Source organism: Trachemys scripta, chromosome 7, assembly GCF_013100865.1.
Source record: "Trachemys scripta elegans isolate TJP31775 chromosome 7, CAS_Tse_1.0, whole genome shotgun sequence".
NCBI classification, from domain to species: domain Eukaryota; kingdom Metazoa; phylum Chordata; order Testudines; family Emydidae; genus Trachemys; species Trachemys scripta.
This window is the reverse complement of record NC_048304.1, coordinates 51,425,196-51,449,574: the sequence shown is the minus strand read 5'-3', so window position 1 is coordinate 51,449,574 and position 24,379 is coordinate 51,425,196. Positions and strand designations below refer to the sequence as shown.

General features: G+C 52.6%; 1 protein-coding gene across 8 annotated transcripts in view; it reads right to left on the bottom strand.

The window, feature by feature from the left end:
- The window catches only part of DAG1 (dystroglycan 1), a 139,278-nt gene that overhangs the window by 5,354 nt on the left and 109,545 nt on the right, over positions 1–24,379 (bottom strand). The gene's annotated exons all lie outside the window — the stretch shown is intronic.

Below are 24,379 nucleotides of genomic sequence, written 5' to 3'. Positions count from 1 at the left end.
AAACTTCTGGGCCCAGGCTGGAGCCTGATCGTAGAATCATAGAATATTAGGATTGGAAGAGACCTCAGGAGGTCATCTAGTCCAACCCCCTGCTCAAAGCAGGACCAACCCCAACTAAATCATCCCAGCCAAGGCTTTGTCAAGCCGGGCCTTAAAAACCTCTAAGGATGGAGATTCCACCACCTCCCTAGGTAACCCATTTCAGTGTTTCACCACTCTCCTAGTGAAATAGTGTTTCCTAATATCTAACCTAGACCTCCCCCACTGCAACTTGATACCATTGCTTCTTGTTCTGTCATCTGCCACCACCGAGAACAACTTAGCTCCATCATCTTTGGAACCCCCCTTCAGGTAGCTGAAGGCTGCTATCAAATCCCCCCTCACTCTTCTCTTCTGCAGACTGAATAACCCCAGTTCCCTCAGCCTCTCCTCGTAAGTCATGTGCCCCAGTCCCCTAATCATTTTCGTTGCCCTCCGCTGGACTCTCTCCAATTTATCCACATCCCTTCTGTAGTGGGGGGACCAAAACTGGATGCCCAGGTATGGCCTCACCAATGTCGACTAGAGGGGAATAATCACTTCTCTTGATCTGCTGGCAATGCTCCTACTAATACAGACCAATATGCCGTTGGCCTTCTTGGCAACCAGGGCACACTGCTGACTCATATCCAGCTTCTCATCCACTGTAATCCCCAGGTCCTTTTCTGCAGAACTGCTGCTTAGCCAGTCGGTCCCCAGCCTATAGCGGTGCATAGGATTCTTTCTTCCTAAGTGCAGGACTCGGCACTTATCCTTATTGAACCTCATCTGATTTCTTTTGACCCAATCCTCCAATTTGTCTAGGTCACTCTGGACCCTATCCCTACCCTCCAGCGTATCTACTTCTCCTCCCAGTTTAGTGTCATCTGCGAACTTGCTGAGGGTGCAACTAATCCCATCTTCCAGATCATTAATAAAGAAGTTGAACAAAACCGGCCCCAGGACCGACCCCTGGGGCACTCCACTTGATCTCTGGGACCCTTCCACCTTGCAGAGCCCCAGAGCCTGAAAGTCTACACAGCAATGACACAGTCCTGCAGCCCAAGACCAGCGAGCCTGAGTTGGCTGGCACAAGTCAGCCAAAAGTGTCTAGTTGCCGTGTAGACATACCTTAAGTCACAAGAACTATGAAACTAAAATATTTTATTATCCCAGCACTATCTGAGCTACATATACCTACTAGAGCCACAAATTCAGATACCAGAGTCTAAGATAAAGATCTTCCTCACAATAGTACTGATTAAGCCAGTAAGTTTTCTGGCTTTGTCACAATTCATCTTCTTTCTGGAGTCTTCTACAAACCTAAGATGCCCAGAAGGAAATGATGGCATATCCACTTAGCCTCAGGCCCTCATCTGAGGTTCACAAGGATCTCCTGTCACTAGGGCGATTAACATGCCACTTGCCCTTTTCACATTTAGCTCTTGATAACAGCAGAAATGAATCATTAAAGCCATGCTGCTATTTTCAGTGAAAGGGTTCTGCCCTTGGCTTTCCATCCTCCCGAGAGGACCAGAGGCCTGACTCTCCACTGCCTCCCCATACTCCTTGTGTGGCCATTTACACCAGAACAAAGTGAGGGCCACCAGATCAGCACAGAAGCACTTACCTCTGAGGTGCTGAGGCACACGGCAGTGGAGAATAAAAACGGGTGGAATGACTGATCACTGTTAACCTGTTAATCACTAGTTTGTACAAAAGGTTCAAACCATTTGATAGTCTCATTTTGAATAGGACTGACTCCTACTATTCAGGAGAAAACGGTTACTTACCTGCTGTAACTGTTGTTTTTCGAGATGTGTTGTTCACGTCCATTACACATTAGGTGAGCGCGCGCCGCGTGCACGGACGTCGGAAACTTTTCCCCTCAGCGGCTCCCGTCGGGCCGGCAGGGCCCCCACCTCCCGCCAGAGCGGCGCCCCGCTCTAGGGTATATATATCCCTTCAGGCCCGACCCTCCCTCGGTTCCTTCTTGCCGGTGACTCCGACAGAGGGGAAGGAGGGTGGGAAGTGTAATGGACGTGAACAACACATCTCGAAGAACAACAGTTACAGAAGGTAAGTAACCGTTTCTTCTTCTTCGAGTGATTGTTCACATCCATTACACATTAGGTGACTCACAAGCTTACCACTGGAGGAGGGTAGGAGTCAAGGAACAATCGATTGAAGCACAGCCCTGCCGACCACCGCGTCCTCCCTGGTCTGATGATGGATCGCGTAGTGGGCTATGAACGTATGCACCGACGACCAGGTGGCCGCTTTACAGATTTCCTGGAGTGGAACCTGCGCCAAGAAAGCCGCTGAGGATGCTTGGGCCCTAGTCGAGTGAGCCCGGATCTCTGGGGCTGGTACACTGGCGAGCTCATAGCACGTGCGTATGCAAAGCACAATCCATGCTGACAATCGTTGCGTTGAGATAGGCAGGCCTCTCATTCGCTCTGCAATGGCAATAAACAGTTGAGTTGATTTGCGGAATGGCCTGGTCCGCTCTAGATAAAATGCTAAGGCCCTACGGACATCAAGGGTATGCAGGCTGCAGTGGCTTGGGTCCATATGGGGCTTAGGGAAGAACACCGGTAGACAAATGTCTTGGCCCCTGTGAAAATGCGTGACCACCTTTGGAAGGAATTTAGGATGTGGCCTCAGTTGCACCTTATCCTTATGAAAAACTGTATAAGGAGGTTCCAAAGTGAGGGCTCTCAATTCCGATACCCTCCTGGCCGATGTGATGGCCACGAGAAACGCTACCTTCCATGAAAGGTGCATGAGAGGGAGCAAGAGGCTAGGAGTTCAAAGGGGGGCCCCATGAGTTTAGTTAGGACCAGGTTGAGATTCCACGCAGGGACCGGCGGGCGCGAATAGGGAAACACCCTTTCCAGTCCCTTGAGGAATCGTGCTACTGTGGGGTTGGAGAACACCGAAACTCCCAACTCCCCAGGATGGAACGCTGATAGGGCAGCCAGATGAACTTTAGTTGAGGCGGGGGCAAGCCCTTGACGTTTGAGTTCCAGCAAGTAGTCCAAAATTGATGGGACCGAGGCCCGCAGAGACTGTATGTGATGAGGCTCACACCAGTGGGAGAACCTCCTCCATTTGGCAAGGTAGGTCGCTCTTGTGGAGGGCTTCCTACTACCAAGGAGAATTCGCTGGACCTGGTGAGAGCACCTTTGCTCCGTATCGCTTAGCCAGAGAGATACCACGCCGTGAGATGTAGCGATGGTAGGTTCGGGTGGAGTAGGCGACCCCGGTCCTGTGTGATGAGGTCGCGATGGAGGGGGAGGGCAATCGGGGCGGTTATGGACAATTCCAGCAGGGTCGTGAACCAATGCTGGCGTGGCCACGCTGGGGCGATGAGGATGACTGCCGCCTTGTCCCTGCGGATCTTGAGGAGGACCTTGTGGATGAGCGGGAATGGAGGGAAGGCATACCTCAGGCTCCCGCCCCATGGGATCGCGAAGGCATCTGCCAACGAGCCCGGGCTGAGGTTCTGGTAAGAACAAAACTGAGGGCATTGGCTGTTGTCCTTGGTGGCGAAGAGATCCACTAGGGGAAACCCCCACCTCTGGAAGATTGAATGCAGGATATCCCGTCTCAACGCCCATTCGTGCATGTGGTAGGATGGGCTGAGGCGGTCTGCTAACCCGTTTTGGACCCCTGGGAGATATGTTGCGATAAGGTGGACGGAATGGGCTATACAGAAGTCCCATAGGCGGAGCGCCTCGTGACAGAGGGGAGAGGATCGGGACCCGCCCTGCTTGTTTATGTAGAACATGGCGGTAGTGTTGTCTGTCAGAACTGACAAGCTGTGGCCTTCTATGGTGGTGTGAAAGGTCTGACAGGCGCGGCGAACCGCCTTTAGCTCCTTCAGATTGATGTGAAGCAACTTTTCTTCCCTGGACCACAAGTCCTAGGTCTGCAGGTCCCCCAGGTGCGCCCCCCAACCCAGGTCTGATGCATCTGTTACTAACGTCAGAGTGGGTTGTGGGGCAGCGAAGGGGATCCCCTCGCAAACCTGCTGCTGATCGATCCACCAGCGGAGGGAGTTCAACACCCGAGCCAGGATTGTCACCACCAGGTCTAAAGGGTCTCTGTTGGGGCGATACGTTTGGGCTAGCCACAACTGCAATGGCCTGAGTCTTAGGTGGGCATGTTTGACTACATGTGTGCAGGCCGCCATGTGCCCCAAGAGTTGCATGCAGCACCTGGCCGTAGTCGTGGGAAATTGTTGGACGGAGCTTACGACCCTTTGAATGGCCAAGAACCGTGACACTGGAAGACTTGCCCGCGCTGCCACCGAGTCCAGGACTGCTCCTATGAAGTCCAGTCTCTGCGTGGGGATCAGTGAGGACTTGGGCACATTGACCAGTAGGCCGAGCTTGCAGAACACCTGTAGAGCCAGCGTCACGTGGGAGCGGACCTCAGCCTCCGACCTGCCCGCGAGGAGCCAGTCGTCCAAGTACGGGTACACGCGCATCCTTCTCTTCCGAAGAAAAGCTGCCACCACGGACATGCATTTTGTGAACACTCGTGGGGCCGTTGCCAGGCCGAAGGGCAAGACCGTAAATTGAAAATGGCGCTGGTTGATGGTGAAGCGAAGGAACCGCCGGTGGGCCGGGTGGATGGCGATGTGAAAATACACATCCTTCATATCGAGGGCAGCATACCAATCCCCCGGATCCAGGGATGGGATAATAGCTCCAAGGGAGACCATACGGAAACGTGTTTTGACCAGAAATTTGTTTAGTCCGCCTAGGTCCAAAATGGGACGGAGGCCCCCTTTTGCTTTGGGAATCAGGAAATACCTGGAGTAGAATCCTTTCCCCCCTTAGGTCCGGGGAGGACCTCTTCCACTGCTCCTACAGTGAGGAGGGTCCGCACCTCCTGCATGAGGAGTTGCTCGTGAGAGGGGTCCCTGAAGAGGGACGGAGAAGGGGGATGGGAGGGAGCGGGCGAGGAGAACTGAAGGGTATAGCCCGCCTCCACCATGCACAGGACCCAGCAGTCCGATGTTATATGTGACCAAGCACGGTAAAAACGGGACAGGTGGTCCCTGAAACATAGCGGTGGATCTGGAATAGAGTGTGGTACGCTGTCCTCGATCGCAGCTTCAAAACCCTGGTTTATTTCCTCGCTGCGGCTTGCCTTGGCCATGATTTTGGCCCTGGTTAGGCGTATTGTTACGTCTCCGCCTGTTATCCCTGCCACGTCTGCAGTACGGTTCTTGTCGAGGACGAGGATGGTACTGCCTCTGTGGTGGTTGGGGCTTGAAGGGTTTCCTCTGTGTCACTGGGGTATGCATTCCCAACGACTTGAGGGTCGCTCAAGAGTCTTTGAGGCTATGTAGTCTGGCATCTGTCTGGTCCGAAAACAAGCCTGACCGCTCGAACGGAAGGTCTTGGAGGGTGTTTTGTACCTCTGGCGGAAGGCTGGAAGCCTGTAACCATGCCGAGCGTCTCATTACTACCCCTGACGCGATTGTCCTAGCAGCTGCGTCCGCGGAGTCAAGGGAGGCCTGTAGGGAGGTTTTGGCTACCGCCTTCCCTTCGTCCACTAGAGCCGTAAACTCGGGTTGTGAGTCCTGAGGCAGGGATTCCTTAAACTTGGAGATTGATGCCCAAGAATTAAAGTTGTGTCTGTTCAGAATCACTTCCTCAACTGGAGGCCCCCGGACGAGTAGACCTTTCTCCCAAATAAGTCCAAGCGTTTCGCCACCTTGGCCTTGGGGGCTGGGGCTTGCTGGCCATGACACTCTCGTTCATTGACCGCAGAGACGACCAGCGAACAGGGAGTTGGGTGAGAGAAGAGGAAGTCAAACCCTTTAGATGGGGCGAAGTATTTCCTCTCCACGCCTTTCGCAGTTGGTGCACTGGAGGCCGGTGTTTGCCACACTGTTTTGAAGTTGGACTGGACCGTTTTTATGATCAGGAGCGCGATCCGGGAGGGGCCCTCTGGGCTTAAGATGTCAACCATGGGGTCCTCCTGCTCTACTGTCTCCTTCGCCTGCAAGCCCAGATTGAGGGCTACACAGCGGAGCAGGTCCTGGTGCGCCCGATGATCAATCGGAGGAGGGCCAGACACTGTTGTGCCCGCCACGGTTTCGTCTGGTGAGGAGGAAGAGGTCAGGGCCTTTTGCGCATCTTCGTCTTCCTGCAACTCCTCACTGATTGGGCGCTCGTCTGGGGCCTGTCCCATGACGTGGGTCTGAGACGGTACCGGGCTCGGTGCAGAGTCTGCTCCTTCTCGCTCCGGTGGTCTGGAGACCGTGGCCTCCTTGCAAGAGGGCGGACGCCACTGCGGAGAGCGGGACTGGTGTCCCAAGGGCCCAGATCTCGAGGTCCTGGACGGGGGGCCTTACTGGTGGTAGGCCCAAGGGATCCAGAATGGCCATTGTCCTGGCTGGCCCCATTGAGGATGCCAAGCGGCTTCGTGGTCCCTACTGGCCTGTGCCCTGTGGGCATATCCGCCGTACCGGCCCGAGTCTGCCTCCGAAACCACGGACGGTGATCTGGAATGCCACGGCGGTGCCGTAGGACGGTGCCGGTCCAGGGTCGGAGAGTAGTGCCTCCGTGACCGGGACCTGGAGTAGCATCTTGCTGATCTGGACCTGGATCGGTACCGGTGACCATGGGATCGGGAATGACTACGGGTGGTTGATCTCGGGGATCGTGTAACTGACACGTCCCGGTGCCTACTCGAGTAGGGCTGCTGGGTCGGTGCCGGCTGCTTATTGAGGCCAGACGGCTGCAGAGCTCTCTGTGCAGAGGGAAGCCGGGAGTCCACCGAGGCGGAGCTCGACCGGGACCGGCGCCGTGAACGGTGCCGAGATGGCGACTGTGATTGGCGCACCATTGCCGGCTTGCCTCTGGATGGCAGTCTCGGCGGAACGTCTTTAGTTTGGATGGGCCCTCAGCGGACAATTCAATGAGGTCCTTTGCTGCCTCAAATGTGTCCGGGGTGGAGGGCTGTTCCAAAAGCTCCTCCAGCCCTTCCTCCTCACTCAACGCGCCTATCTTGGGGCTCGACGGGCCTTTCGGCGCCGGAGGCATTGACACCGGGACCTGTGCTGGGGCCGCAACGGCCTTAGGCGCACTCGAGGTCTTCGTGGGCGCTGCCCTCTTATGCGGGGAGCGTCCTCGGGCCTTGGGTTGGCCCTTCAATTTCGTCGGCGAAGACGACTGATGCCGGAGGTGTTCTCACTGATTCGATGCCGTGGGCTTAGGGTGTCCCGCCGGTGCCGGATCACGGACCGAGGCTGACGATGCTGTCGAAGTGGAGGGCTGTAACGCTGTCTCCATGAGCAGCTGCTTAAGGCGAAAGTCTCTCTCTTTCTTAGTCCTGGGTTTGAAAGCCTTACAGATCTTGCAGCGCTCTTTTTGGTGTGCTTCCCCTAGGCAACGGAGACATGAGTCGTGTGATCGCTTAATGGCATAGGCTTACGGCACGTGGCACAAGCCTTGAAGCCTTGGACGTGCGGCATGCCCCACCGCCCAGGGCCGGTGCCGGAGTTGACCGAACACCTAATACAAGAAGTTTGAGTATTTCTAAAGAACTGTTAACTGCTAAGCTTAACACTAACTACTAAAGAACTGATAACTGTAAAGATAATACTAACTACTATGCTAAGGGACACTCTCAGACGAGAGACAGAGTTGTTCCAACGCCGCCATGGACGGTAAGAAGGAACTGAGGGAGGGTCGGGCCTGCAGGGATATATATACCCTAGAGCGGGGCGCCGCTCTGGCGAGAGGGGGGGGCCCTGCCGGCCCGACGGGAGCCGCTGAGGGAAAAAGTTTCCGACGTCCGTGCACACGGCACGCGCACACCTAATGTGTAATGGACGTGAACAATCACTTGAAGAAGAATTTGACTTTCCTAGAACAGAAACAAAGATGTGCTCCAGCCTGGCCCCCTGCACCCAAGAATTCGGAACATTTCATTTGTTGCTTTCCTGTAAGTTTATATTGGACGTTATTTTGTTATTTGTTGACCGACTTGGGGCCATGGTTAGTGGATCACTAACCTGAGTCTTTCCTTGAAATCCTGTTGTCTAATTTAGGAGTGGAAAGTTAATGTAAATGAAGATGGAACTGCCATGTGCTGAGAAGGAAGATCAAGTTAAAGGTAAGTGCACCTAATCCCTCCAGCTCTCTCCAACGTATTTTCAATGTGATTCCTACCAGTGTTCCACCCCCATCTTCCCAGCACACACCTGCCCTGCAGCTCTCAGATAACCCTGACCATACACACGTCTCTATGTGGGGCACAGGAGGGGAGAGACATAAATAAAACTATTTCCCCCAAGCTCTCCTAGCCATTTTGTTCATTTAGTGAGAAGTTCTGAGTTCATTCTGAAATGTCAGCCAGCAGACAGCATGCCTCAATTTGCCAATCATTTTGTGTTACAGGGACTTTGCTTTCACGGCAAGCTGTTTGTCATCAGCACAGTTGACAGTCTGGAGAGATGCCAAGGTGCTTCCCCCTCCCCCCACACATAAAGAAAAACCACATGTGCAAAGCCACAGAATCTACTTCTATGCCTATTCCTGCCTGCTCCGAAGTCCAGGTACTGGGCTCCCACTTATGGGACACCAACTGCACCTGCCAGGTGGCAGTTGTATGCTTCTAGCGCCCACTCAAGTTGTGTCTGTGTTATGGCCACTTCCCTCCATTCACAACAAAGAGCAGGTCTGACATACTGTGACGCACTGTTTGCAAGGCCACTGCTACCACAGCAGGGCTTCCCAGTTCCCTCTGACTATATAGCAAGCCCTGGGGTTCTGCAGCTAAGTGGCAGTTTGCAGTGACCGATAAGGAAGTGGCTACTTTGGTGCCATTTCCCTCTCATTATTTATTTCGATATTAAGTGGATTAAATCCCATAGTTATACTGCAAGCTCTCTGGGTAGCTGAGCACACCATCCCTTCCTATGCTGGTTCATAGCCTTGCACACATGCTGGCTTTACATTAGCAGCATGAAGGAGTCATTCACCTCTGGAAGGACAAGAAATGTAGCTTTGAAGACACCAACACAGATGCTGAAACATGACTCTGCAGCGAGTGGTGGATTCTATTGTTGAAGAACTGAGAATTCAGCTACAATTCATAGTGAATCCCCTCCCCAAGCAGCACTTTAACACCTTAGCAAAGCTAAAGGTTTGCCCAGTGAAGGGGGCCTACACTGGAGCTCAGTGAGAACTGGGAGGCAGCAGAGTGATGCAAGAATTAAGTCACAGCTCCCACTGCTCCAGCCTGCAGTTTCTAATGCTACAAGCAGCTTCCTCTCACCACTGCAAGGTGTTCCCGTGCACAGGGGGATACTCAGGTTCCCTCGAGCCTGCTGGGTTTGCTGCAGCCTAATGCAGTGCTGTGATTAAGCTCTCTCCAAGAAGGCCATTTTCATACCTCTGCAATTCTGTAAAGCTCACACATATTTCATAATCTGTCCCAACATAAAGCTGGACAAGACGGCCTTGTCATGGAACCAGACTGTAGGAATGCACATGAGGTTTGAGAGCAGTTGAAAAGAGAGGGTTGGAATGCTGGAGCTGGCTACCGAGCATGGGGTCTCTGTTTTAGGAGAGCACCGAGATCAGTCATTACTCACTGACTATATTAGGTGCTGTAAGCATGGTTTCTTCCTTCTCCAACCTTCTCAGCTCCTCCCCCTCTCATCTGCATTTGGATTTAGGGTCAGGGCAGACAGGCTCAGCCTAATCACCAGACGAGAAGGAAGGCTTTGTGGCTAAAGCACTGGACTGGAACTCAGGAGGTGTGTTCAATTCAGGGCTTGACCAGACTCAGTGTGTGACCTTTGACCTCGGCTCTCCATCTGTATGGTAAGGAGAATACCTAGTACCTTACCAGGCCGGTGGGTGACAATTCCCTTCATATGTGACAAGAGCAGACATGACATGCACCACAGAAAAGTCCTAGGACTGCAGCAAGCAGAGCAAAGACTGTAAATGATTAGCAGCTAGACTAATAGAAATCCTTTTCCATTTGCAATTCAAACCAATGGGTCTGACCAGCCACTCTTGCTACCTGTGAGTTTTCGCAGCTCTTTACTCTGCTGCTCAACTAACAGTGAAATTATGCACATTGCTTTGTACCCTATTGCGAGCAGAGAAAGCACAGTATCCCAGTGGCAGTGCTGGGCCTGCGCTAACAGGCCTCGTCTCCTGCTGACCTAAGCTTTCTACCTAGTTTTAGAATGTGGATACACGTTCTGGCAGCTAGCTGCAAAGTGCTGTCCCCTGAGAGCAGGTCTGACATATGAAGTCAAGTCTTCAAATACAAAGCTGAGTCTCAACATAACATTTTATTTGCATGTATTGTTTTACACAGAATTTACCTAGCCAAGATGGGCAGGGATGTCCAAGAGAGTCCAGCAGAGGGCAACAAAAATGATTAGGGGGCTGGGGCACATGACTTATGAGGAGAGGCTGAGGGAACTGGACTTATTTAGCCTGCAGAAGGGAAGAGTGAGGGGGAATTTGATAGCAGCCTTCAACTACCTGAAGGGGGTTTCCAAAGAGGATGGAGCTAGACTGCTCTCAGTGGTGGCAGATGACAGAACAAGGAGCAATGGTCTCAAGTTGCAGTAGTGGAGATCTAGGTTGGATATTAGGAAAAAAACTATTTCACTAGGAGAGTGGTGAAGCACTGGAATGGATTACCTAGGGAGGTAGTGGAATTTCCATCCTTAGTGGTTTTTAAGGCCCAGCTTGACAAAGCCCTGGCTGGGATGATTGAGTTGGGGTTGGTCCTGCTTTGAGCAGGGGGTTGGACTAGATGACCTCTTGAGGTCTCTTCCAATCCTAATCTTCTATGATGCAACCCCATGCTCTGGGTGGCCCTAAGTCTCTGTTTGCCAGAAGCTGGGAATGGGTGACAGGGGCTGGATCACTCGATGATTGCCTGTTCTGGTCATTCCCTCTGAAGAACCTGGCACCGGCCACTGGTGGAAGACAGGATACTGGGCTAGATGGAACATTTGTTTGACCCAGTATGGCTGTGCTTATAACGATGTTAAAAATATTAGAGCTGAAAAGTCAAGTGCTCCAAAGTTAGGAACTTCCAGAGTGAGGGATGCCTGTACAACCTTAATTCTGCCCTCGCGTGTATTCAATTTGGATATAGCCTTTACTTACACAATCACTTTTTTCTACAGGACCCCTGCCTCAAGCAGTGCACAATATGGATGGTGCTCAGAGAATGAGGCAACTGCTTAATATTTCATTTTATCCTCATTGGGTGCTCCAATAGCTTATTTACCGCACACCACCCAAATCCTGCACTGAATGTAGAACTGATTTCTCTGTGGCACTCATCACTGTGGTACAAATACCTCACAAACAATGAATCTGTTGTCACAATTCCGTTATTCCCATTTTACAGAAAGATTAAGGTAAAAATTTGCAGAAGTATTCACTGATTTTGGGTGTGTAACTTAAGACCCCCAGGGCCTTATATTGGCTTCCTGAATCACTACCCCCCTCTGCCTTGTCCACCATCAATGCTGTATACTGAATGTGGAAAAAACAGGATGCAATCCTATAATTAAAGACTGGAGCAAAAGCGCATATGCACAAGGGGGCCATTTCAGGTTGCAATAGCAACCCGAATTCTGGCATTTCCTAACTTTTAAGAGCTTGACTGTGCAACCTTAACATTTTTTTAATACCATTTCTTTTTGGAGGCAGATCTTAATTTTATAGACATTTCGAGTGGATCTCAGCTCCAAGAAAATAGCAGCTGCTGCTGTGGAGTTGAGTTTTCATGAATGCCTCCCACAATAAACAACCCAGCTCTTCACCCAATGGCAGCAGTGAGCAGCATCAGCAGCAGAGATCCAAGTCGTATGGATGTTCACCTCCTCCCCAGTGGCCTACCGCCTGAGAGTCTGCAGAGAGGTGCTGCCCACTGTAGATGTCTTTCCCCTTATCAGCTCCCTCTCCTTCCCTCACAGGTATTTGAGACATTCCCCTTTTTCCTCAGGAGCTGCTGCTCCTGCCCCACTCCTTATATGCAGCCACGTGGCTCCCTTTGGTTGGTAGCAGCCTGGTTCTGTCCTGCGATGTGACCATAGCAGTTACTGGGGGCAACACAGACTTACATGATTGCGCCTACAGGAGTAATATTGGGATCTGCAATTTCCTCCAGGAATAGCAATGATGGAAGCTGCAGTGTAGACCGAGCATAGGATTTCACCCACAGCCACTGAGCCTGTGCCCTCTCCACTCCACAGCTTGCACCACTGCTACCACTTGTGGGGAACAGTGGGCCCCCATTTTTGCGAGAGCAGACACGGCAGGAAAGCACAGCATGAGACAGATTTGCTCACAAAGGCAGCAGTTGCACTGGGCAGATATTAAAATCGTTAGAATGCTGGGTTGCACGTAACTCAGGTGTCAATGTATTGGAGCAGGAAATCCAAAGTCCTGTAGATACAGATTCTGAAACAAGGAACCAAGCCAAAGCAGTGGCCTGCACCAGGCTGCTGATGGACCCTCACATGTCACTGTGGGGAGTGAGCAGTCTGTGATAGCTGCCTGGAATTCAGCTCTGAGACATGTACACATAGGAGATATGCCCTAATCTGCCTTTGGGAAAAAGGCATTTTTATGGCAATTTTTCCACACTTCATGTGCACTGCAGCAAGGCAGAGACAACACATAGCCTGAAGGGAAGTGCTGCTCTTTACCTGAGCTCAGCATGGCAAGTGCAGCCTGCAAGAGCACAGGCCCAAGATATTGCTCTAGGCCCCAGGTAAAGCATCTGTGCAGCACATTGCCAGGTTACCATCAGATACCAGGTACAGGCAGCATGGCCCATGGAAGATGGTGATGAATGTAGAGGAATGTCTCCTGTCCCCCACCCTAAGCCACGTTATCAACCTGCCAGAAAGCAGAGTCACACAGGGAAAAGGGAGAGAGGGGGGGGAAGGATGTTTGAAAAAAGCATTTCCACGCTCCGGAATAATTTGATCTCACAAGATCCATTCTGTCCCAAGGCACTGTGAGGGATGCAATGGTACCCTGCATGTCACAGTGGCAGAGCTGGCATTGGGGGCCATGCTATCCTAGGGTCCCGGGGTGTGAACTTCATGGTTTCCCACTTCAGGAAGTGGTAACTAAGTGGACAGAGCATTATCTGAAAGCTCTCACTGTTCTTGAAGGACATTTCTTCAGGAAAAGATGTCCAGCACACAAAACCAGGATGCTGTAGCCAACTGCCATTTAAAGATCTGGAGACCTACCTTTGAGCCAGTGGAGTCTGAGTCAGTAAAACTGTACTGCAAGGACCTTGGGCCACAAGAAGTCACAGGCCTGTGGTAATTCCTGTTCTGTTAATGAAGTGGAACTGAGGAACTCAAAGCAAAGTTCCCTAGATTCATGGAAGCCTCTGTTGGTGGCCCAGAACCTGAGGGATTGGCAAAACCCGGCCACACCCAGTTCCAGGCATCTTTCTATACAGACTTTGCACATGCCTAAACTTTGTGCCTTTGGACCTCAGCGTTAGCACACTTGGGACTCTCCCCATCCTCCTTCCTCTACGAAAGGGTAGACACATGGAGAATTACTGGAACACAGAGCTAAATCTTAGATGAAAAGTCACGGAGCCTTGACTTCAGAGCAGACTCCGGTCGCTAAACTAAAGAAAGGAATATATGTAAATATAAACTTTGATACTAATTTATAAATAGTAACACTAAATGGGGAGTCCTTAACTTAGCCACCTTGGTCCAGTTCAGAGTTCTGTTCTCCATGAGGCACTTTGATAGCACACCCCTAATCCACAGAGCACAGTGTTTTCTACACTCCCTTATCATGTTTGTGACAGTATGAACACTGGTAGAGTAAAGAAAATCCTGGACTCTACTCTAAGAATAGGTTTAAAATACCATTTAAATGTATTTGTTAAGGCTACACACTGTTAATGATTTGAGATCACTTCATCAAGAGAAGCTTTCCAGTTTGCTGTGTACGCAATCTCAGTGCCAAGTATCCAAGCTCTGCCATTTCCTTCAAGGGTTCTAGTTTTGAAATATCTCCTCTGTTACTTGAGAGAAAAAAAGCTGCCTTTATTTTTCCAGTTATTTTGGAGACACTTATAAATGAGACCTTAGCAGCTAAAGATCACACAAGCCTGGGGGCATAGTGAAGACCCATCTAACACAGAAAAAAAACCCAGTTACCAACCTTCCATAACTGTTGTTCGAGATGTGTTGCTCATGTACATTCTACATTAGGTGTGCATGCGCTGCATGTGCCATTGCTGGAGATTTTTCCCTCAGTGGTATCTGTCGGGCTGGCTCTAGTGCCCTCTGGAGCTGCGCACATGTGTGCCACTGTAAGGGGTTCCACCAGCCCCGCACCCTCTCAGCTCCTTCTTGCCATCAACTCCAATAGCAGGGATGGAGCGCGGGTCATGGAACCACACATTTCAAGAACAACAGTTATGTAATATCAGTAACCTTTTTTTGTTGAGTGCTTGCTCATGTCTATTCCATGCTAGGTGCTGCTTATGAGTCGCCTAAGGTGGTGGGCTTGGAGTTCATGGATATGTGTACTGCAACACTGCTCTCCCGAACCTGGCATCATCTTGAGCCTGTTGATGACGGCGTAGTACAGGGGTGGGCAACTAAGGCCCGGGGGCCGCATCCGGCCCTGCAGCCATTTTAATCTGGCCCTCAAGCTCGCACCAGGGAGCAGAGTCTGGGGCTCGCCCCATGCCCTGCGTACCGTGCCCCCGCACAGCTCCTGGAGCTGCCTGGCTGCACTCCACATAGAAGCAGGGGAAGGGACATGCCGCTGCTTCTGGGAGCTGCTTGAGATAAGCGCCGTCTGAAGTCTGCACCCCTGACCCCCTCCCAAACCCCTAACCCAGCCCATATCCCCCTGCTGCCCTTGAAACCTCTTGATCCCAACCCAGAGCACCCTCCTGCACCCCAAACCCTCATCCCCAGTCCCACCACAGAGCCCGGACCCCACAGCCGGAGCCCTCCCCCGCTCCTGCACCCCAATCCCCAATTTCGTGAGCATTCGTGGCCAGCCCTACAATTTCCATATGCAGATGTGGCCTTCAGGCCAAAAAGTTTACCCACTCCTGGCATAGTAAGATGAGAAGGTATGCACTAATGACCAGGTTGCGGCCCTACAGATGTGTTGGATCAGAACCTGGGCCAAAAACACTGCTGAAGCGGCCTCAGCTCTCGTGCAATGAGTGGTCAGGATGGCAGGCGGTGGAACATTCACCTGCCCATAACATGCCCGAATGCAGGTGGTTATCCAGGGCGAGATGTTCTGGGCTGAAAGAGGTAGGCCCTTCATCCTCTCTGCTATTGCCAGAAAAAGTTATGTGGATTTGTGAAAGGGTTTAGTCCTCTCAATCTAGAAGGCGAGGGCATGCCTACCGTCCAATGAGTGAAGCCATTGCTTTTCTGAATTCGTGTGGCTTCAGGAAGAAAACTGCCAGGAAAATGGCTTGGTTGCTATGGAACTGCGAGACTACCTTTGGCAGGAAGGCCAGATGGGGGTACAGTTGAACTTTGTCCTTCAAGAACACCGTGCTTCTGACATAAGGGCCCTGATTTCAGAAACCCTTCTGGCTGAGGTAATTGCTATCAGGAAGGCAACCTTCCAAGAGAGAAAGAGCAGAGGGCACAATACTAGCGGCTCAAAGGGAGGGCCTGTGACTTTCAATAGGACCAAGTTCAAATCCACAGGGGAATCAGTTCGCAAACCTGAGGGTAAAGTCTCTAACCCCTTAAGAAACCGGATTGTCATTTCGTAAGATAAAACTGGTGGGTGGAAGGCTGAAACTGCTTCATTCTGGGGCCAGACCTTGTTGTTGTAGGTGGAGCAAGTATTCCAGAATAAACTGAAGAGAAAACAGTCGAAGAAAGGCCTTGTGGGGATGGCCCTATTGAGAAATTCTTCCACTTGGCTAACTAGGTAGCCCTACTGGACAGCTTCCTATTACCCAGCAAGACCTGTTGAACTTGTTCCGAACAAGTTTGCTCCTCCAGGTTCAGCCATGGAGCTTCCCTGCAATCAGGTGAGGGACCAGACATTTGGGTGGAATAAACGGCCATGGTCTTGTGAGATCAGGTCCAGGTGGAGTGGGAGCGGTAGTGGGGGTGCTACTGATAAGTCTAGCAGCATGGCGAACCAGCATTGGCACTGCCATGCCAGGACTATAAGATTAAGTCTCACCTTGTCCTGCTTGATTTTTAGAAGGACCTTCTGTACCAGAACTGGAGGAAATGCATAGAATTATCCACGGAAGCAGGAAGGCATCTGAAAGGGAGCCTGGGCTGTGCCCACTCAGCAAGCAAAACTGATGGCTTTTCCTGTTCTGCCTGGTTGCAAACATCTTCCTGAGGAGATCCCCACCTTTGGAAGATGAATCTGGTGACCTCTGGGTGAAGGGACAACTCATGGTGAGAGAAGGATTTGCTAACGAGATCTGCCAGGGCATTCCAGGCTCCTGGAAGATGGGAGCCTCAAGGTGGATGGAGTGCTTCATGCAAAAGTTCCATAGATGGATGGCCTCACGATGAAGGAGCATGCTCCTCCCTGGGCAGAGAAGCGCGCTCCTCCCTGCTTGTTGATGTAGACCATGGCCGCGGTGTTGTCCATCAGCATTTGCACTACTTTGCCTGTGATCTGGGAAAGAAACACTTGGCAAGCTAAGCAAACCGCTCTGAACGCTCTGATGTTTATATGCAGGGAGAGCTCTTCCTGGGTCTGCAGGCCCTGAGTCCTGAGGCAATCGAGACGGGCTCCCCAACCTAGGCCTGAAGCATCTGATACTAGGGACACTGATGGCTGGGGGGGCGACATAGGGGGCACCCGCAATTGCCAAATGGGAGCCCTTCCACCAGTCGAGGGAGTTGAAGAACAGGGCTGGAACAATGAGAACCAAGTCCAAGTGGTGTCTGTTTGGTGAGTACAGTGAAGCTAACCACCCCTGCAGGGGCCTGAGGCACAGCCTTGCATGCCATACCATGTAAATGCCTGCGGCCATGTGCCCCAGGAGCTTGAGGCAAACCGGGCTGTAGTGATTGGATGGGCCATGACCTTGGATAGCAGGTCCAACATTGTCTGGAATCAAGTCTCTGGAAGGAAGGCTCTAGCCCGGTCGAGTTGAACACTGCCCCAATAAACTTGATTCTCTGTACTGGAATGAGAGTTGACTTTTGTCTGTTTATCAATAGGCCCAGTGCTCAGAAGGTGGCCTGGACCAGGCTGACACTGCTCTTTACTTGGATCTCTGAGCAACCCTTGATCAGCCAGTCATCGAGGTTCAGGTAGACTTGAATGCCTCACCTTCTGAGGAAGGCTACTACCACCACCATGCATTTTGTAAAAACGCAGGGGGCTATGGACAAAAGGGAGAGTGATGAATTGGTCTAGCAGCTACTCGTCGGGCCGGCTGTGGAACGCCCTGGAGTGGTGCTGGTGTGGCGCTCTATATACGACCCTGCCGGCCCGACCCCCCCCTTCAGTTCCTTTTTGCCGGCTACTATGACAGAGGGGAAGATGTGTGTGTGTGGGAAAATGGAATAGATATGAGCAACACATCTTGAAGAACAACGGTTACAAAAAGGTGAGTAACCGTTTTTTCTTCGAGTGCTTGCTCATATCAATTCCAGTTAGGTGACTTCTAAGCCTTATCTCGGAGGTGGGGTCGGAGTCAAGGTATTTCTGACTGAAGTACCGCTTTGCCGAAGGCCGCATTGTCCCTAGATTTGTGGACGATGGCATAGTGCGACATGAAAGTATGCACTGAAGACCACATCGCAGCCCGAAGATCTCCTGGAGAGGTACATGGGCTAGGAAGGCTGTCGATGAGGCCTGCGCCTTCGTGGAGTGAGCTGTGATGGCAGACGGAGGAACCTTTGCCAAGTCATAACAAGCGTGGATATATGTCGTGATCCAGGAGAAGATCCGCTGGGAAGAGATGGGCAAACCATTCATCCGCTGTGCTATAGCAACGAACAACTGAGTTGTCTTGTGGAATAGCTTTGTGCGATCGATATAGAAGGCAAGTGTCCTCCTGACATCCAGCAAGTGCAGCTGTTGTTTGTGAGGGCTGTTGTGCGGCTTTGGATAGAAGACTGGCAGGAAGATGTCCTGGCTAATATGGAAGCGAGACACCACCTTGGGAAGGAAAACTGGATGAGGTCTAAGTTGTACCTTGTCCTTATGAAAGATAGTGTACGGAGGCTCACAGGTGAGGGCCTGTAGTTCAGACACGTGTCATGCTGATGTGATAACCACCAGAAAAGCAACCTTCCAAAAGAGGTAGAGGAGTGAACAAGAAGCTAACGGCTCGAAGGGAGGGCCCATGAGGTTGAAGAGGACTAGGTTAAGGTCCCAGCTCGGGATGGGGGGCTTCATCGGAGGATGTATCTTTTCCAGTCCTTTCAGGAAAAGTCTGCAGTCTGGAATTCTGGGCTAGCAGCCTGTGACACTGCATCGCCGTGGTGGTGGGGAAGCTGCAAAGGTGCTGATTATCTGCGAGAGGGACAGGTGACGTGTCTCTGGCAGGAATGCTCTTGCTTGAGTTGCATCCAGAACAGCTCCGATGAATTCTATCCTTTGAGTTGGGGTGAGCACTGATTTGTTGATGCTGAGAATGATACCTAATCGTTCAAACGTATCTGACTATCTGCACCTGCCATTCTACCTGCTGACAGGAGAGGCCCCAAAGGAGCCAGTTGTCCAGGTAAGGGTAGACATGCACGTGGTGGCAGCGGAGAAAAGCTGCTACAACCGCCATGCACTTGGTGAAGATGCGAGGTGCTGTGCACAGCCCGAATGGGAGGGCCGTGAACTGATAATGCATCTTGTTCACCACGAAACTGAGGAATCATCTGTGAGCCGGGGTGATAGATATGTGAAAATAAACGTTCTTCATATCGAGGGCGGCGTACCAGTCTCCCAGGTCTAGGGAAGTGATGATTTTGCTCAGGGAGACCATGCGGAACTTCAAGCTGGCTATGAGCTTGAGCTCCCGCAGGTCCAGGATGGGCCTGAGGCCCCCGCTTCGCTTTGGGGACGAGAAAGTAACAGGAGTAGAAACCCTTGCCTTTGAGCTCCTGAGGGACCTCCTCCACTGCTCTTAGAGTGAGGAGAGCCTGGACCACCTGGACGAGAAGTTGCTCATAAGAGGGGTCCCTGAAGAGGGACGGGCAAGGGGGATGGGAGGGTGGGAAGGAGCAGAATTGGATAGACTATCCCGTCTCTACCGTGCGGAGCACCCACTGGTCCGACGTAATAAGGGACCATGCACGGTAGAAGTGGGATAGACGGTTCAGAAAAGAAGGGTGAATAACCGGGTTGTGGACTGGTAATCCATCCTCGTGTGCACCTTCAAAAGGGGCACTTAGGGCCCAAAGGGGGGTTTGGATTTCCCCTGGCCCTGCCCAGAGGGAGGACTCGACGGCTTGCATCTACTTCTCCTACGAGAGAAGTCCTGTCTGGGCCTTGAGGGGGCGGGGGGGAAAAGGACCGCTGCTGGGTGATCTGCGGTTTAAAGGGCTTCCTTTGGGTCACCGGAGTGTGTATGCGGAGGAACTTTATTGTGTTCTGGGAGTCCTTTAGGCTATGCAGTCTGTAATTCGTTTGTTCAGCAAATAGGCCTTGGCCATAAAAGGGAAGATCCTGTAAGGTCTGCTGAACCTCCAGGGGAAGACCAGAGGATTGGAGCCAGGCATTGCGCCTCATCACAATCCCAGATGCCAGAGTATGTGCCACCGAGTCCGTGGCATCAAGGGAGCCTTGGAGGGAAGTCCGGGTGACAGCTTTGCCCTCTTCGGCAATGGCCCCCCAACTCTGCTCGTGACTCAGAGGGGAGGAGCTCTTTAAATTTTAAGATCGAGGACTGTGAGTTATAGTTGTATCTACTCGGTACTGTGAGTTGATTAGCGATCCTGAGAGAGAGAGGCCCCCTGTGGAATAAATTTTCCTTCCAAACAAATCAAGCCATTCTGTGGCTCCTGATTTGGGTGTGGGGGCCTGCTGACCTTGTCTCTTTTTCATTCACTGCCTCCACCACAAGAGAGCATGGGGGAGGGTGGGTGAAGAGATACTCATATCCCTTAGTAGGAACAAAGTATTTACGTTCAGCCCCCTTGGCCGTAGGGGAGAATGGAGGCAGGTTAATGCCAAATAGTTTTGGCGTTAGACTGAATAATTTTTATAATGGGTAAGGCCACCCTAGAGGGCCCCTCTGGTGCCAGGATGTCCACCATAGGGTCCTCCTCTTCGACCACTTCCTCCATCTGGAGGTTCATATTCAGGGCCACTTGTCGGAGGAGTTCCTGCATGGCCCTGTAGTCCATGGGTGGTGGCCCAGACGTAGAAGTGCCTGCCACCGCTGGGTGGGGTGGGGCTGGGTCTAAGTTTTGTGGAGGGTCCTGGGGTGGGCGGCTGAGGGTTGCCTCGGGGAGGCAAGATCCCAAATGGGAAGGTGGAGGGATGCCAAGAGGGGCACCCTGGTCCTGATGGTACAGCCAAGGGGTCCAAAATCGCCACTGGGGTGGCCATTGGGGCCCCGAAGCTTCCTGCTTTAGACTCCCCGGCCCTGATCTGGGTGCCTCAGATGCTCCCAATGCCCTGCCTGATCAGAGGGAGGGCGATCTCGAGCGGGACAGCCAAGGGGGAGCGGTGTGAGACTGCACCAGAGAGGCATCCTCCTCCAACGGATGCTGTGAAGCGTAACAGGGACTCAATGTCCATCGGTGCTGCAGTGCAGGGTGGTGCCGCTGCGGGGAGCGATGGTGGGATGTGGAGCGGTGCCGCAAAGTAGAGCTTCACCACGATGTGGAGCAGTGCCGAAGCGGGGACCAGTGCCATGAGCGAGAGTGGTGCCTTGAGAGGGAACGGTGCTGCGAAGTGGAACGGTGCTGCTGTATAGAGTGGTGCCAGTCCGTCGAGCGACGCCTGGAAGGTGAGCGGCGTGCAGGCTGAGGCCGGTGCTGCGAATGGTGCTGCAAGGTCACAGAGCAGGACCTGGACCTCAAGCGGGACCACGACCTATCTGCCGACGACCACCTCGAGCGGGAGCGACTCCCAGGATCAGGGCTGCAGAATCAATGCCATGAGTTGGATCGATGCCGCAAGTCAGACCAGCGTGGGGCATAGGAGCGGCACGGGGACTCAGAGCGGCACGGGGATCCGGGTTGGGGGGCAGATGGGCCGAACATGGCAGGCTTGCCTCTGGATGGTGCCGTGTCTTGAGGGAGTGGAGGCTTATCCCTCGTAGTTGGAGACTTGGGCATAGTCATCTCAATGAGCCCCCTAGTGGCTTTGAAGGTGTCTGGGGTGGAAGGCATCATAACTTCCCCCATATGCAGCCGCAGTGAGTCCAGGAGAGCGGGGATTCCTAGGGAGACAGGGGTCCACAACGATTGTGCCCGGCCCAAGGGTCTGTCAGCCATAGGCTCTTTCCGTGCACCGTCCCCTTCCGGGGGTGCAGTGTCTGTAGCGGGCCACTGGGGGAACTTCCCCTTGGCCTGTTTCTTACGGGCAGCTGGTGAATGAGAGCGGTGCCGGGGAGAGCACATCTGTGGCCTGGGGTGGCTCCTGGGTTGGCGTGCAGAGTCCTTTCTCGACACCGCAAAAGGCACTGAAGGAGGAGCGCTCCGCACCAAGGTGCTCGGGGGCCAGGTCCTGCTGCGGACGGAAGGCTGACTCCATAAGGGGTTGCTTTAGGCAAATGTCCCTCTCTTTCCTGGTGCGAGGCTTGAAAGCCTTGAAGATCTTGCACTTGTCCGATTGATGGGCTTCTCCCAGACACTGGAGGCAGGAGTCATGGGGGTCACCCGTGGGCATAGGCTTACCGCAGGAACTAAAGGGTTTGAAGCCCTGGGATGCCATGCCCCAAGGCCCTGCAGGGCACGTGGTGGAGGGGAAGCCCCCCCAACCGCTAAAGACTACAATTAACGACTAAGTAAGAACTATTAACTAACAATGGGTAACTATATACAGAAATTAGCAGAAGAGCTAGGGATTAGTGGGACACTTGCAAGCAAGAGACCACTGTTCCATCAACGGTCACTGGTGGTAAGAAGGAACTGAAGGTGGGGGCACGGGGGAGGTCGGGCCAGCAGGGTCGTATATAGAGCACCATACCAGTGCCACTCCAGGGGCTCCACAGCCAGCCCGACGGGTAACTGCTAGGAAAAAGTTTCCAACAGCCGTGTACAAGGCGTGCACACACCAACTGGAATTGATATGCGCACGCACTCGAAGAAGAAAAAACGGTTACTCACCTTTTTGTAACTGTTGTTCTCCGAGATGTGTTGCTCATATCTATTTCATTCCCCCCACCTTCCCCTCTCAGAGTAGCTGGCAAGAAGGAACTGAAGCTCTAAGAGGGCAGAGAATTCCTGCCTTGAGTCCTGAGGCATGGAGTCTTTACATTTGGACGAGGAGTCTCACAAGTTGTAGTCTCACAAGGGCTTGCTGGTTAGCAATATGTAGCTGTAGCCCACCTGCCAAATAAATGTTTCTCCCAAATAGATCAAGTTTCTTTGTGTCCTTCTGCTTGGGGATAGCAACTTGCTTGACCCTGTCTATCCCTCTCATTGGCTGCCAATACAACTAGGGACCCAGGAGGGAGGTGGGAGTATAGGTATTTGAGCCCTTTGACTGGCACGTTGTATTTCTTCTCTGCCCTCTTCGAAGTGGGAGGGAGAGAAGACGGGGCCTGCCACAGGGCTCTGCCCTCACCCATTACCACCTTGTTAATGGGCAGGGCCCCCTTAGATGGTGCAGCTGCAGCCAAAATGTCAATGAAGCTGTGGGACGATTCCTTGAGCTCCTCAATCTCTAGCCCCAGGGTAGCTGCTATCCTCTTTAGAAGCTCCTGATGGGCTTGAAAGTCATCTTGAGGCAGCAAGCTGCTCGGTCCCGAGACAGCCTCGCCTGGGGAAGAGGCCTGTATGGCTGCATTTCTACCACCTCAGTCCAGAGGTTGTATAGGTACTCCGGTGGGCCCAAGCAGGCCTTTTGAAGGCGAGTCCAAGGGTGCTTTACCAGTTCCCACTTCGGATCCTGCCTCCTTTGTTTTCAGACCAACTTTTTCAGCCTCAATTACCTCCATGGGGCCCACGTCTTGTGTATCGGTACTGGATTCAGTACCTGAGTCAGGGTCCGGTGCCAAGCGAAGCAGTGCAGGGGCCCTCCTCTCGGAAACAACAGAGTATGACTGGTGAGAAGATGGACCTGGTACCAAGGGAAACCCCCATGGGTTCCAGAATAGCCATTGCATAGGGCCTCTGCCACTGTCCACCTGGTACCAGTGGGGGGAGGAGGGGACCCGCCCTGGGATCCAGCAGGATGAAGGACAGGTACTAGCAGAGGCTCTTGGGATGGATGTAGGGCTCCACCTTAGACTCAGACGAGTCCTCCTCCCGAGGTGACGATGGGAGAGTGGTACCCCTCACTTCTGCAGATTGGTACCAAGGGTCTGGGGACGACCTCGTAGAAGCAAGCAGGGTCGGCTTGCCCCTCGAAGGTTCTGGTGCCGGGAAGGAGCTCAGAGTACCATACCTATGGTTGTCCCATTGAAGTCAGCGGTCCCCAGGAGCAATAAGCAAGTCTCTGGCTGCTGCCTCCAGGACTGAAGGCACCATCATTCCATTGGCGCCACGATGACTTCCTAGTGTTGGCAGGATGTCCCACACAGGACTCAATGTGCTGGTTGGAGTTGATGGTGTCGACATGGGACCTGGGGTGGAGGAGTGGATGAACATGGTTTGCATTCCACTGCCTTCCCCTTGCTTACCTTTCTTCAGCACCAGCGAGCGCCCTCAGAGCATTGCTTTTCATATTTTTTCCTCAGCACCAGAAATGGAGAACGGTGCTGAGATATGCGTGGTGCTGGGGGAGCGCTTCACACCGAGGCTGAAGTGTTCGGTGCCGAAGCTGAGCAACTTGACTCTTACGTCAGTGTAAGAGTGGCTTCCATTAGGAAACCCATCAGTCTAGCTTCTTTCTTCATACAAGGCTTAAACTCCCAACAAATCTGACAGTGCTCTTGTACGTGAGCCTCTCCCAAACACTTCAGACAGCTGCAATGTGGGTCGCTCACAGGCATAGGCTTGCCACAGGAGGCACAAGGTGTCACGGAGTCGCAGTCTTGGTCTGGATGAAGCTCAGCCAGGACTCTGGTGCAGTGTCTCCCCCCTCAGGGTTACTCTTTCACCAGGGCAAGAAGACTGCTTGGCTTCAACACTGCCTGGTCTGACCCCAGAGCATTCAGCACCCCTGATCATCCTGTGAGCTTCCCGTAGCAAGACCACCTGGATGGGGCATTGCGGAAG